Source organism: Sinohyriopsis cumingii, chromosome 18 (genome assembly GCF_028554795.1).
Source record: "Sinohyriopsis cumingii isolate HCF-2022 chromosome 18, ASM2855479v2, whole genome shotgun sequence".
NCBI lineage: Eukaryota > Metazoa > Mollusca > Bivalvia > Unionida > Unionidae > Sinohyriopsis > Sinohyriopsis cumingii.
The window spans coordinates 1,050,467-1,065,354 of NC_142978.1; the positions used below are offsets into that span (position 1 = coordinate 1,050,467).

Genomic DNA, 14,888 nt, shown 5'->3' on the forward strand with positions numbered 1-14,888 from the left:
AGAGGGAAGAATGAGAGAGGAGGAGGAAAGAAGAAACAAAGAAGAGGAGGAGAGAAGATACAAAGAAGAGGCGGAGAGAAGATACAAAGAAGAGGAAGAGGAGAGAAGAAACAAAGAAGAGGAGGAAAAGGAGAGAAGAAATTTCAGAATCCCAGAAACAGAAAATTGGGATTCTGAAGCTATTTATCCCGCCTCTGCTCTCTCCCCCAAAAAAGTAAAAAGCAACTGGAGAACAAGATGTGTATGTGGCGCCAGGCCTGGAAGATGCCATCATTAACCAGGTGTCCATGAAGTTCCAAAAAAAAAAAACAGCCCTTTTCAGGGCTACTCAATACTCAAGAAAAGAAATAACCATTAATTTGCCAATGTGTGTAGGTAGAGTAGTGTGAATATAAACACTGACTCTTTTTTTATAGTGTGAGTGTAAGTGTTTGTGTCTGTAACTGCTCACGTAAGTTAGTGTGAATAGTAGATTATGGGTTTCTTTATTGTTTCTTAGCGTATGTGGAGAGTATAGTTTGGGTTTTATTATATGAAATGAGAAAGTGGGGATGTTTTCCTTCACGTCCGCGCGTTGTTTGGTCATGATCTAGGTAAGATCAATTTTATGTTTTGGGGGATGTTTTCCTTCACGTCCGCGCTTTTCATATAAGAACCCACAGTATTCGTCGTTCAAACCATTCTACAAAGAATAAAAAAGAAGATGGCTTCGAACCACCTTGACAAAATGCAAAAATTACAAGACGTTTTGGACAATTTAGGAATGATGGAACAGATGTTAGTGAGACTCAATGAAGACCACTATTCCTATAGTCCCCATCGAGTAAAGATGGAGATCAACAATTTAAGAAAAGTAAAGGACATAATAAGTGGTGTCATGAAAGAGATAAAGGAGGAGAAGGAGGATGAAGAGGAAAGGATAAGGATAAGATAATGGAATGAAAAAATTGGAAAAGAAGAAGAAAATGAGAAGAGGAAGAAAGAAGAGAAGAAGAAGAAAGAAGAGGAGGAGAAAGAAAAGAAAGAAAAGAAGAGAAAGAGTGTAGGAGAGAAAATAAGAAGTTGGTTGAGAAAAAGAAGAAATTAGAAGCAGAAGAAGAAGAAAAACCAAAGGCCCTTTTCAGGGCCACCCATATTTCTCGAAAAGAGAATGACTTTCAATTGCCTACCCCATTTTTTTTAAAAATTTTTTTTTTATTTTTTTTAAAAAAAAAATCCCATATTCAATTTCCCTTGACGCTAGACAGTCCCACGATTTTTTTTCTCCACATTCAATTCCCTTGACGCTAGAGTGGCCCAGGGTTTTTTCTCCATGTTAAATTCCCCTTGACGCTAGAGTGGCCCACGATTTTTCTCCATGTTAATTTTCCCTTGACGCTAGAGTGGCCCGGGGGGGGGGGGTCTGTAATGCTAATTCCCATTGACGCTAGGGTGGCCCCATTCACTACTGTTGAATGCCAAATACATGCTGGAGACGGTGAAGTAATATATCATGGTCTATTGTGTCAAATGCTGCAGACAAATCAAGGAGGGTGGGGACTGTAATCTTTCCGCTATCCAACGCAGAGAGAATGTCATTAACTACTTTTGGAAGAGTATTTTCAGTACTGTGGCAAGGGCGATATGCAGATTGTACATTGCTAAAAAGACTGTTTGAATTTAGATGAGATACAAGCTGGGATAGAACAACCTTTTCTAAGATTTTTTATATGAATGGGAGATTAGAATCTGGGCGGTAGTTCTTTAAATTGTTATGGTCTAGTGTTGGTTTCTTCAGCAGAGGCTTTACAATGGCAGTTTTGAAAAATGATGGGAATTCCCCGGATGAGAGAGAGGTATTAACAACATCAGTTAGTGAAGGCAATACTGGATCTAAGCACTCAAGCAGCAGTGATGTTGGAATTGGATCAAGTTCACATGACTTTGGTGCACTCTTCATCACGGTTATACGTACGAAATCCATAGAGACAGATTCAAATGCTGCTAATGATTGCCGCTCAAATTCTGTATCCCAACTGTATGGTAACGACGAATCAATTGAAATTGTGTTGTCAAGCTTATCTCTGATGGTTTGTACTTTGCCACGGAAGAGATTTGCAAACATGTCCGGAAGGTCGACTGGAGAGAAGGTAGTTGGAAGTGGTGTAGATTTGTTCCTTGACATTAACTTGTTAGTAATCTCGACGAGCTCTTTGCAGCTGGAACTTTCCATAATGTTAGTAGTATAGTGGGCTGATTTCGCTGCATGGACTACATTTGTGACATTCTTCTTAGCGGCTTCATAGATTTGCTTATGAATAGTGCGTCATATGGAAAGCCAAAGCCTCTCAGCTTTACGGCGGTCTCTTTTAGCAATGCGAAGCTGGTCCCTAACACTGCTATACCATGAAGAACACGTTTGAATTGATACTCTGTACTTGGTAGCTGGGACATGTTTGTCAAGCAATGGACGCAGGCAGTTATCGAGTTGTTCTGCGGTAGAAGGTAAGCAAGTTGTTAGGTTAGTTTGGATGTCGTGCATTAGTTTGGTTCTATTTATCATACGGATATTTCTCTTAGTAGCAGATAAAGGTGGAGGGTTAGGGACTGATTACGTCAATATGGCATATAATGCAGAGGTGATCTGATGCAAGGTCATGGGATACCAGGGAGGACCGTAGAATGTTATCATCAGGTCTATGAAGAATCCAGTCTAAAATGTGACCATGTTTATGGGTGGGTTGGTTAACTGACTGTTAGAGGTTGAAAACATTAATGGAATCTATGAGTTTTGATGTATTTGGGTTTCCGGGACAGTCAAAGTGAAAGCTGAAATCTCCTAGAATAATCAGGTTGCCACCTATCGAATTGCCATAGTCCAGGAGATTCGGAAACTGCTCCAAAAGGAGAGAGTCAGCCAGCTTGTTTTTTCTACTAGGAGGAGGGCGGTATAGGCAGGAACAATGGACCGACCTTTGCTCCAGTGTGAGTGTTGTTAGGACTAGTTCAAACGATGTGTTGTCGAAATTGAATGTTTTGGTGTGCTTAAGACGTCTTATAATGGAGTTCTTTGTGATGACAGCAATTCCACCTCCGCAAGAATTACGGGGGGAACGACCTGATGGAGTAACCAGTGGGTGTTAGATCCACACACTTGGGCTCATCGCCTGATGTTTTAGCTATGTTTCGGTCAGGAAAAAGACGTCAGTATTCTGGTCATTGATACAATTAACTATTTCTATGCGCTTTACCGGTGGTCCGAGTGAATGGGCATTGAATAATGCATTACGTAGAGGTATCTCTTGGATAGTCGACACAAAGGTTGGCGAATTAATAGGGATTTGAATTAGGTTATTTAAATTAACGGTCGAACTTTTTTTAAATTGTTGAGCCGAAATAAGGGAGATAACTGGAATTCTTCTTCCTGTTCTACGCCGACCAGCTTTGCAACAACGTTTCCTTTTTCGCTTCTGTTTACATTTAGGTAATGATGAATGTAGTCCCAGTTCGTTTAGTCTAGAGCACAATGTAGTGTGGAAAGCCGAGGAGTGATCATTTAAAACAATTAATGAGGGTCCATCGTAGCATAAACGGGTTGACTGGCGAGTATCACGTGATGCCGGTTTGTTCAAAAACAGTGGAGCAAGATAGCTGAAAAAAAGTCTAATTGTTCTCATTTCCAAAACAAGGAGATGAAGAAACACGTGCTAATTTAACAGCCAATATGTAATGAACACAATAACGTAGATGAAAACAGGCAACAAGCACAAATATCATGAAAACGGCACTAAAAAACGGAACAGCTGCTTCAAGCCGATTACGCGATAGTGGCCGTCTTGTTTCTTCTCGCTACGATGTCTGCAGTGTGGCAGTTTATAGTGATGTCTAGCACTGGGGCATCATGCCGCAGACATGTAGGATTCTGTCACGCCCAGTCACATTATCCTGACACCAGGCCGACTAGTCCTAACACTAACCTCTTAATGCTGAGTGCCAAGCGAGACAGCTGTTAGTACCATTTTTATAAGTCTTTGGTATGATTCGGCGTGGATCGAACCCACAACATCCCGCATCCGAGGCGGACGATCTAACCACTAGGCCACCGGAGCAGTGCTTGACATGTAGCAAGAGTGTTTGGTTGAAACCTGTCACATGTCAAGCATATCACCATGATTTATCAAGATGGACACATGTAATTATGAAATTAAATAGTGAAAGCAAATCAAAACTGTATAGCACTTTCTATTTAGTTTATTTTATCGCAGTTATACCATTTTAAATTATCATGATATGAAGCTGGTTTGAAATATTATATCTAGGATATATTACTGCGTACCTATTCTATTTAGTTCTAGCGTCATTTAGACCTAAAAAGAAATGGAGCTTTGTGTAGGTAATACAGTGTTTGTTTCTTTGTTTGAATACGGCCAAGAAAATGAGAGCTACTTTCAACAGACAGGAGAGATGCTTCGATTATCAATCGGTTACTATTTAATTTGGGTAGTTGTTTGGTTAAAAAGATTTTATTTTAACATCAGTAGCACACTTATAATATGAAGATAAGATTGATAAATAAGTGTTGATTGTCATATCCTAAATATATAGCAAACACCTTAATTATTATGAAAGTACGTTAAAAAGACTAACGTTTAAACATTTTCCATTTATTCCCAAAAATATCTCATATATTTATTTATAGTATTTATGTGAACATATCCTTGAGAACTTTAGAATTATTTTCAAAGCTAACATCACCGCTTAAATCATTCTTGATATCATCCGTGCAGGTACGTGGATATTTATGTATCTGCAGTTCCTTGTTATGCATTTCAAATGCATAGCTTATTATTCGGATTTGCATTCCTAACTCCAATATTTGCGTAGGAAATAGTGATTTCAGAGAGCTGATGCCGAAAGGAATTTTTTTATTTAGAATATATCATAGTGGGTACGCTTTCAATAGTAACCAATATTCTTTTATTTTGCATTTTTCACCTATTACTCTAGGTCTATGTTTATATTTAAGACTCATTCCAGGGCCAGTCAGGAATTTTATCTGAGTTATATTAGCCGTTATGTCAGCGAACTTTTTCTCTAATTACATATTCGTAACAGAGAGTTCTGTTGCTGTATGTTGTGTGCTGATTGATAGAGCAATTAATGCAGAATATAATCCCTGTTTTCTTCTAGCATAATTATGAATTTTAAATCCTGTGAGAGAACATACAAAAAGAGAGGAAAAGGAACTATTATGTTATGGATGCTTAACGGAATCTTAAACTTATTTATTTATATAATAATCACAAGATCTGTGGTATAAGTATTTGGAAAGATCTGCTTGTGATCTATGTTTGTCGGGTTTTTTATTCAATATTCCTTTCGTGTTGCTTCTTACGATAGTTGGTAACTTCATATCTATATAGCTATGTAAATGATAAATCCATTTAAGCTGAAAATATCATGTCTTTAATTGGCATTCTACCCAGATTAATTATCAGCGAGTTATTAAGATCCCCTTTCTCTTTTATACCTAAACGTATATCAAAACTATCCTGTACAAATCTAAGGTATAGCCTAAACTTGGAAAGACAACCTGTAAATATTTTACGGGTTTAATAAAAGTACTTGGTTCAGTTGTAATACCGTGATGTGTTTGATTTATACTTTGAATGCATGGAGGAGTTTTTTGCTGTTGCAGAGGAATGTATATTTTCATTAGGATGCATTTCAATAGATGTAAAACCTTTGAAAGAAACACGTAACCCATTAAAACAATTACAACTAGAAAAAGGGCTATACATGCGGTGTTTTATTTTACTTCCTACTCTAATGGTAGATATCAATCAATATGTTTAGTTGTCGATTTTTAATAGATTGCAGAACCATCAAAAGTTATTCATTACTAAAATACTCATCCCTTGTTGCCTGTTTGTTTCTGTCGAATGGTCTAGTGCTCTTGCTCTAGTTTGGTTCAACACTGCAGTTTACACTGCAAATTGGCAAGATAAATGGCATGTATATTTTCATCTCTACAGGGATTAAAAAATGAACTAAGGTTCTGGCTTCTTAAATGCCATACTGTTATATTTTATTCCCGACATTTTGCATTGGCACAAATGACAAATATGATCCTCTACCTATATTTGGGTTGCTAGAAATGTGTTCTGATTAATATATAGTTCTTATATTGTATCATTGGATCAGGTGCTTTAGAGTTAATAGATGGTAATTCAGTGTATGTAAAAGAAAAGACGTTTGCATCACAAGGTACAATAAAGACAGTCTTATACCTGTAGTTGTGTTCCTGGAATTTTATCTGCTTATTTTGGGCATTAAAAGTTTCCAGTAACACAAGTACAGGTATAATATTGTCTTATAAAGCACTTAGTACAAGTAGTGTTAGAGACCTGACCTATAGCATTAAGCAAAAAAAAATGATACAGGTAAATAAGAAATAGGTATAATTTAGACATCTTGAAATGAATTAAACACGGACATTTGTATTGTTGTAAGCATTATAATTGACGTAAGTTACTGTTTCCAATAGAGAACAAATCCACCTTTCTTAACGTTTATGTTTATTTATGTTTTGGGTCACTCTTTTTCTAAAACTAGACTCTCTAGCGATTTGTCAACCTAAGATATTTCACCTAAGATATTTATGCTTAGTAGCACAAATGTGATTTTAAGGTTGGTACACAATATTCTAAACAATGACTCAGATATATGTTTTTCTTAACCTTTATCTTGGAATAAGGTTGCAAGATAACATGATTTTCGTTAAGCAGTCCAAAGTTTATTGTAAATGAAAGTAGCACAAATAAATACCAATCAATGCTGCTGAAACGTGCGAAACTGATATTGAGCAGTTTAACTGCGTTTTTGATAAAATGTTTTTCTTTACAAATTGAAAATTCATGACAGGGCTTAGCAACAGTTTATACTAGCTGCTGCATTTTTGTAAACTCTTGTTGTATCCGCCGATACAATTCCTGCGTAACACTATCACTTACTAACAGAAAGATAATGTCACCACAAACAACGCAGTCCTATTCCAATTTTGAATTGCTGAACATGTCCATATATTTTATTTACGATTTAACTTTGCTGTCATAGATTTAATAGCTTCAAAGTTTTTTCAACAGTGATTGTTTGATACCGTCGAACAAACCGAGTAATATACGTTTTGTTTTGTATTTTGTGTAATTAATATGTGGCTTACATAACCATGATATAATCTAATATTTTTTTTATTGAAACTCTATCTGTCATGCATTTGCTATCTCATAAAAATGAATTCCAGCATGTAGGAGTAGTATTTTTTTCCTTCAGAATTAATTACATCAGTTGACAATTTTCGCCAATATTAGACTGTAAAATATAATGATGGCTAAATGCATCACAACATGTGTGCTCCGCAAAACATTGGTGCACACTTTTGTATTCTTTTGGCGTACAATCACGTAGCATTTCTCCCCATTAGCTATTTCTAGTCAGGCACTTGAGGAATTTTGAGATTGTTGCAACTATATTTATGCTATTGTTATATGATTTGAATTCATGCTCAGGTAACGAATTTCACGTCCAAGAAGCAGTTTTCAGATGTTAAAATGAACCCGAAATTGTTAACCTGATTTTATTAATTCAAGTACATGTGTATATGTCAAACGCGAGAAAAAAATAACTGAGAAAGCAATTGATTCCATCAACACTGCCCGGTTCAGTTTCTTCTGCCGACTTTCTAATATGATACTTTATATTTGTCTTTTCAAAAGGTCATCGCTGAAATATTTTTAAAAGTATATATCAAAAATGTTTAATAATTTTATTTAAAGAACCGAATTTCAGCATTACATATTTTTGTCTCGCTAAATAATTTTGCAATATTATGATTGGACTAAGTGTTAAATTTAGTACCAAGACAAGATTTATATGTAGTGTTAAGTTGTTTTAATCCATCTCCAGAGGTGATTTGTCCCGAAATAAGAGCACATTAGTAATAATATCTAGTACGTTTGGACTAAAATTATCATCGATTTTGTTGTTGCTTCCTGTTGGTTTACAAATATGGAATAGTGTATGTTTCTTGATCTCTACGATCGAGTGTTGGAGTGCCCTTACCTATAACAGATTTTACTCCATCCATTCCGATGATGCGATAATATGATAGTGGGACGATAGGGACTCGTTTAATCGTTGCTACAAACATCGGATTTAATTTTATTTCTTTTGAAACATGCGCGAGTTTTGCCGTATTGCAGATAATCAATATAGGACACATATAATAAACTTGTAGACCTCACAACTACTGGTACATTAATCATAGCGTCTTGCGTTGCCCAGACTGATGAAGCGAATGTTAGATCAGCCATATCCGTAACCTGTTCAGCAGACTGGAACCAACGTTCGCTACCTATAGTTTTCATCAAGTGTATTCATTCAAGGAACATAAATATGTTTTCATTTAAAATCAACCTCAATAAATAAGCTCAATTGAAATACTGCTACCTAAAAGCATTAAGCTTTCTGTGGCCATATATATTTGATATATATTATTTGTGATTGATTTTGTTAACTATATCATTAGATATTGACCGTACGGGTTCTGGAAGGATCTTATTCAAACATGGTTTACTTTATCTGCAAAATGACAACCAAATCCTGTCAAACAGTTTTGTAAGGGTCGGCATTGTTCAATGTTAACAGAAAAGCCATAGATAACAGCGTGTTGTAAACATTTTGTATGATATCGGAATCATTTAGGTTCAGAACGTAATAGTTAATAATATTTTTGTCATAAAACTCCTTCTCGATGATACTAATTTTACAGAGCTTCAGGGTATCATCATATACTATTGCAATCCGTGTAAGAAATGAAAACATAGCTATTTCATTATAGTTTTGCTTTATTATTCACAATAAAACAGGCTCCCAAAACATTTATGTTTTTAAAAATTATAATAGTTGTCCACAACTCACCGGAAATGTAAATATACTTTAGTATGGATGAAATTTTACCTTTAATTTTTTTTTTTGGTGTAAATATTATTCACATTTAGAATCTTTCATATAATACCGACCACAAAAGTGTTTCGGTTTTCTATTAAGAGAAGACAGGATAGATTAAGTTTGTTTTTTAAAAGAGCATGTCCAAATTATTGTACATTTGCTCAACGAATACATTACATTTTTCGATATTTTTGGCTGTTTACTTTTTGCTTCTTTTATGATTAAGGTTACTTCCGGATTAAGAGATCTTTATCCATATATACATTCAAATTTATCTATAACAGATAGTGTATCTTGAAATGGCAAATGAATAAAGATAGATGAATATTCGCCTGTTTTTTTCTGCACAAAGAACCAATACAAAAGTCAATTATGTAAAATAAAGGATCAGTTTTGTAAGGCTTTAAACAAGAGGTATTATATACATGTAAGATGAAGAAATGCGTGCCTCATAACAATTATGAGTAGGACAAATGTAATAACAGATCGGATGAATGTAAGGCTGCCATCGTTCTATATCTTTGATGCAAAATACAGGCAAAAGAGGACTATGCACAGATGCATTCCAGAGATATATATGTCACAGTGTTTTCAACTTTTAGGCAGCAAATATCAGTCCAAACAAGTTTGTTGTCTTATGTATCAACCCTCAGGTAGATTAAACGTACACATTTGATCTATCATGCAGAAATGAAATTAATATCCAACATATGACTAACATTTTCGTTCTTGTCTATCTCAGTATTTTAACCCGTTAATTTGCAAGGTAGCATGTTGGATTACCATCGAGCTTTATTGTAGCAAGATACCATCTACGAAGAAATAAACATCCTAACATTTCTAGTTAAAGAGCTATCCATGAACTGAGATATATAAAGTCAGCTGTGGTCCTTTTTATTTAGAAGGGCATGTATTGATGTAACACCAGGCTAAAATACTGCTCAAAGTCAGGCTTGATTTTTTTCTAATTCCTCTATACAGGAAATCGCTCCCCATAGCACTGATGATTATACCACTCCTAAAGATTTACTCATGATAATGATGAACGCGTTGAATGAAGGTTTGGGTACAAAAATAAACGGGGCCAAGATACTTACCATATCCTCTGTCAAATTGGTGGGAAATCTCTGAGACTGTGCACTGGTGCTATACTCAATGATGGTGTCCAATACATACAATCCGTGTATGTTCGTCTGATTTGCATAAGTCAAGTGATCTGTGTTGTTTTTATTGACCAGGAATCCGGGCAGCCATTGTGCAAGAAAAAATTCCCTTCCCTTCAAATGACCTGAAGCAAACAATAGCATAAAAGCTGAGGTTACATCATAAACAAATTAAATTTCATCTAATCTGTAATGAAGAAAGGGATCCGATAACTCGATAGTTTGTGTTACATAACTTAAGCAAATGCATACTGCTTTAGCTTTGCTATCATTCGTCTGTTTTCTATGACATGCTCTGTATAAAACAAAACACTGCATGTATATGATATCACAAAAAGGCCCACAAAATACATACATACATATGTGCATGTATACATGCATAACATACATACATACCAAAAAACGGTTTCATCATGTCATAGATTTCTTGTAAATAAATGAGCGTGACAATCTGTATATAAGTGCCAGTGATCCGTTGAGTACGTTCCTCCTACTAATCAGCAAATCAAATTCTGCAAAAAATCAAAATTATTTTCTCAGCATTAACTCCCTTTTTGATACTTATTGGGTTTAGACAGACAATAAGGGGACAAAACTATTATGTAATACTGCAACATGTGCTGTCATCTTGATTGGTATAGAGTCCGAGCGAATCGTTCATAAGATGTAGCTTATTGACAGTTATCGATCAATCAACGAATATTAATAAGATATACTGGTTATCCGGAAATTTCAAACTCGCATTTTATGTGTGGTGAAGAATCGTGATCTCGTCTGAAGTCACTCACTTCTCAAAATAATGCCATGGTAAGCATATTAAATCATGCTTCAACTTTTTATCGACCATAAATGTTGGAAGAAATTGTTTATATCTCATGAAAATAAATAATATAGAATAATGGAAATCAGAAACAAACAGAGCGACTTCTTTAATGGTGTCAATATGAATACTCAGGTTTTTTTTTGTCTCAGTTTACTTACTAAAAATATCATAATATAGATTGACTTCTCTGAGTTCATCGGCCGGCTTGCACTGCATCCAGATAAACGTGTGACTACTGAGGCTTGAAATTACCAACTAGTGTCCTTACTAATGAGGATGCATGGTTTAGATAGTCCCATTATTTATGTTATTGGCTGAAAGCTGTTATTTGACTGTTTTCATTACCTTCCTGCAAATCAAAAGAGATAAATATAACCGTGGTATCGCTCTACAGAGTACTGGTTCTTTTTGCGACATCCAACATGGCTGCCAATCTAGATCCGTTGTCATCGACCCCTAAGGAAAGAAACTATAGAAAGCATAATGTAACACACGATTGTATGGATCGCCTCTGTAAAACTTCTAGTAATCCAAAGCAACAACCAACTTTAAGTGATAATTATCAAGCAGAAAATCAATTCAGTCTCCAGCAATCATTACAAGAAATGTTGAACCATTTTCTAAATGTTTTTCTCTATTGCACTGTTTATTATTATGTATGTTTCACGAAAGTAACTTTTAAATTTTAATCAACAACTACAAAATCTACAGTGTACCCTTGTTTCTTAAAGCCATATGCATGATATGTACATTCTATCCAAGAGGCTCCGGGTGGCCGAGTGGTCTAAGGCGCTCACCTTTAGAGCTCACTGTTGTTTCACCTGAGTCGAACACTCGGGCTCTACCGGCTTGAGTATGTGAGAAAACTCGCCAGTAGATTTACCGTAGGTCTGTGCTTCTTGCCAGAGTTTTCTCAGGTTCTCCATCCTCCAGTTAAACTGGCCGCCATGTATAGCCTCTTATGTGCTGGGACAAATCATAACGAATAGATATGGTATAAACAATAAATCAAAACAACAGGATATTTTTATATGGTATCAAAGTTGAGATACGACAATTAGATCACACAAACATGAGATCAATTTTCGGTTCCTTCATACTGTTTTGTATACAAACAAACTCTTCAAACGTTATTTAGAACCTATTAGTATTTCTACCGCCTTCAAGCCAGATTTTACTGGGTGAATGTCACATGATTTGAGTAGACCTGGAGTGATTGCTCGACTTAAAAACGTATTGCTCATGTATCAGTAATTATCTTGAGGCACTACAGCCAATGTCCCGCGGGCTGTAGTTTGCCCACCCCTGTTTAAAGGCATCCGTTCATCATGTGTCGTGAGTTCAGGTATATAAGATGTGGCAAAACATGGGCTAAACGCAACAATCTTAACCAAAACTTTACAAATAATGTGCGTGCATGTCAAGACTTTGTCTCATAATGTTCATCCTGTGAAACCATCTCTAAACAAGTGTTAAGGTCAAAGGAAGAAAACGATTGTTTGAACCCAGTGAAGCTACACATATGGGTATGTTTCTACATGCGCTGTCGATGACAAATACACCGACGCTAACACATGCGTTAGTACAATATCATTCCTCTACTTCGTAGGGGCGAGCTAAAACTACTTTCCTAAGTTCTTGTTAATTGCAGAACAAATAAGTTTGAGAAAGTTAGGTTAGAACATCTACCAACTTATGTGAGAGAACCTATATTGTACAGCACGAGACTGTAGTTGGTCTAGTAAAACTTGTTGTTGTTGAAGTACTCAATAAGATTGTAAGTGCCTTTTGAGATAACTCCCTAGATTAAACATGTTGTTTCCTTAAGATCTTGTAAATAGTAATGAGCATGTAGCATGTCATGTTTTATTACATTGTATTAAGAACAAAATTATTTTGCAAGAAACAGAGTTCGGCCAGAAGTACATTGAATTATTCATCCAAAATTGTGTTAATGTAGATAGCCATTCAATGAAATCTGCCACACTTGATGCATAGCGGTCTGCACTAAAGTGATACCTGGCGAATTATGGACCGTGTCATAATGTTCACAAATCCCTGCAATTCTGTCATCAAAAGTCCCAAACCGTTTTTCTTTCAGGATCCCAATAATATTGAACCCTGTTACCTGCGAAGAAACAATGAAATTTATTTTTTCAGGAAATATTATTTCACTAAAAAAGATACAAATGACATAAAGAAATCGCCGAAATTTGGATTTCTGATACTAAAGATAAGTATTTAAGTGTCTACAATTAAAAGTAAGAGATCTCAAGCGCAACGGAACGAAACTCGTGCATTTTTCAATAAACGCAGGAAAAAGTGAAACTTTCGAAATTTGCGTCATATTTCAAATGGATAGAAAATATTCGTGTTGATATTAACCCCACGGCTAGTAATGGTACTCAATCGAAGCAGATTGCCTACAACAGCACGTATGAACTAATCTACATTACGTCATTACAAATTACGAGGCTAAAAGGAAAAAAGAGTGGAAGGAAGGAAGAATGAAAAGAAATGAACAGAGAAATATGCAAACACTGAAACATTTTAAAAATGGATTATTATCGATCAATTGTGTGTGTATCTGATAAACACACACACACGCACGCAGAGAGAAAGAGCGAGAGAAAGAGAGGGTGAATGGCATAAAACTGAGTGTTGAAACAAACATTATTGGTTGTTCTAAAGTTGTGGAATTCCGTATTAAGTACAAATCTCCGAAACTCTTGGTAAATGAATGTTCGTGCCAATTATTTGTACGTTGGATTTGTTTCATGATGTCGGATGTTGGAGAAATGGTCTTGTATCGCGGTCCTCATGTAGCTTCTGTCGGCTGTATGGCATGTTGTCACTGTAGAAAGGAAAGACGGGGTAGATTTAGAGATACATGTAGCTTATGTCGGTTGCATGTCATATTGTCACTGTGGAAAGGAAAGACGGGGCAGATAAAGAGATACATGTAGTTTATGTCGGCTGTATGGCATGTTGTCACTGTAGAAAGGAAAGACGGGTAGATATAGAGATACATGTAGCTTATGTCGGTTGCATGGCATATTGTCACTGTGGAAAGGAAAGACGGGGCAGATAAAGAGATACATGTAGCTTATGTCGGCTGCATGACATGTTGTCACTGTAGAAAGGAAAGACGGGGTAGATACAGAGATACGTGTAGCTTATGTCGGCCGCAGGACATGTTGTCACTGTAGAAAGGAAAGACGGGGTAGATATAGAGACACATGTAGCTTATGTCGGCTGCATGGCATGTTGTCACTGTAGAAAGGAAAGACGGGGTAGATATAGAGATACAAAAAGCTAATGTCGGCCGCATGACATGTTGTCACTGTAGAAAGGAAAGACGGGGTAGATACAGAGATACGTTTAGCTTATGTCGGCCGCATGACATGTTGTCACTGTAGAAAGGAAAGACGGGGTAGATATAGAGACACATGTAGCTTATGTCGGCTGCATGGCATGTTGTCACTGTAGAAAGGGAAGACGGGGTAGATATAGAGATACATGTAGCTTATGTCGGCCGCATGACACTCTTGCATACTAATACAAAAAGCATCTTTAAGGGAAATTGGAAAATATAATACTATAGGTAATAAGTTTCAAGTAGAAACTGATTTTGTATGAAAATAGGTTAATGTTTTGGAAGGAAATGCTGTTGATAATTATGCAGTGTTTGGAACATCGTCGAAGGAATGATATGGAAGATACATACATAATTTTTCATGAACTCAGTATTTGCCTCTTCTGGGTGTTGAGGGTGATGCGAGAAAAAGCATATTCCTTACTTTAATCAATAGCGATAGTTGCCATATCTCGCAGCAGAGGACCAAGGTTCGAATCCCGACATGGAACAAATATTTATTTAATTAAAAAAAATCAAGACAAAATAAACCTCGTAA

At 36.1% G+C, this 14,888-nt stretch overlaps 1 long non-coding RNA gene across 1 annotated transcript; it reads right to left on the bottom strand.

Moving 5' to 3' along the window:
• Positions 1–11,158: 11,158 nt before the first annotated feature.
• On the bottom strand, positions 11,159–13,902 carry LOC149775950 (uncharacterized). Its single transcript, XR_016416198.1, has 3 exons — positions 13,647–13,902; positions 12,994–13,102; positions 11,159–11,323 (listed from the first exon to the last, which is right to left on the bottom strand). It is a non-coding gene; the product is annotated as an uncharacterized LOC149775950 (long non-coding RNA).
• Positions 13,903–14,888: the final 986 nt, after the last annotated feature.